This window comes from Schistocerca americana, unplaced genomic scaffold (assembly GCF_021461395.2).
Source record: "Schistocerca americana isolate TAMUIC-IGC-003095 unplaced genomic scaffold, iqSchAmer2.1 HiC_scaffold_35, whole genome shotgun sequence".
NCBI lineage: Eukaryota > Metazoa > Arthropoda > Insecta > Orthoptera > Acrididae > Schistocerca > Schistocerca americana.
Window position 1 is genome coordinate 3,063,755 of NW_025726071.1, and position 1,258 is coordinate 3,065,012.

Consider the following 1,258-nt stretch of genomic DNA (forward strand, 5'->3'; position numbering starts at 1 on the left):
ACTGGGGCAATCATAGGTAATGACTAATTTGGCAGTAATATGCAGTGCTAGATTTGTTAAAAGAAAAAAAATAGACTTCTTAACATGTATTTATGGTAAGTAGCACTTTATCATTTCCTATATTTCTAAGTTCCTACCGAGAGTTTCCATAGTTTGATTTAGACTTCTGAAAAAGTTATAACACTTTTCTGAGCTTTTTAACAGTGTGAATACAACATTTGTATGTTACCGCTTCAACTAGAGCAAAAGTTCTATTCTATCACATCTCAAAATCTTTGGGTCTAATTTTTTTTGTCATCAGCGGTATACTGTCACAAATCAAGACTTGGTTATGTGTATTGTTAGATTTTGTTTATTATTATTTATGTGGGGTGTATGAGCAATGCAGCTGACTGGGATTCACCTGCTGCAAGTCATAGACTGACCGTTGCTGTGTTCACTGCCTGGGTCAAAGGTGCTGAAAGGATGTGCTCATTGATGCTATGGAGACACTGTTCTGTGTTTTATTTTAATGACAATTATTGTCAGTTTCTTCTTGTTTTGTTTATAAGAAAGGAATGAGGACATCATTAGATCTTTTGAAGAGTACACTACATAAATCACAAAATGTTATTTCTGTATTAGCAAAAAATTGGACTACATTGTATGATAGAGATGAAAAAGAAACCGTGATTAAATTCTTTCTGTGTTAGATTCCTGAACCTGCTGATCTTTGAGAGAGAGAGAGAGAGAGAGAGAGTGAGAGAGAGAGAGAGAGAGAGAGAGAGAGAGAGAGAGAGAGAGGGGGGGGGGGGGGGGGATGGGATTTAATTGTATCTCCCCATGCAGCCGTAGCATTTTGGCATGTCGTACATTGGTCAGATCATCAGTAGCTTGGAGGACTCGTATGTAGGGCATAAGCAACACACACACACACACACACACACACACACACACACTTAATAATAGTCAAGAAAATTTGCAACCGCAAAATATTGCCTCGGTACAGGTCATAGAATCTAATATACAACACAGATATTTCAATATGCATATCCAGTTACTGGAATAGTGTTATTAAGAAAGCTGTTGAGAGACAGAAGTTTTTGCTTAAATTCTTATAATTTACACCAGATGATATACAAAATAAACTCCAAATTACTGTAACAACATAGTGCACAAAGCACACATTCATTTTCTAATTACAACAATCATACCCCAAACTATAAAAATTAAAATATTGAAGACCAGCATCTAAGTTTAGCTGCTACAAAATTATGTC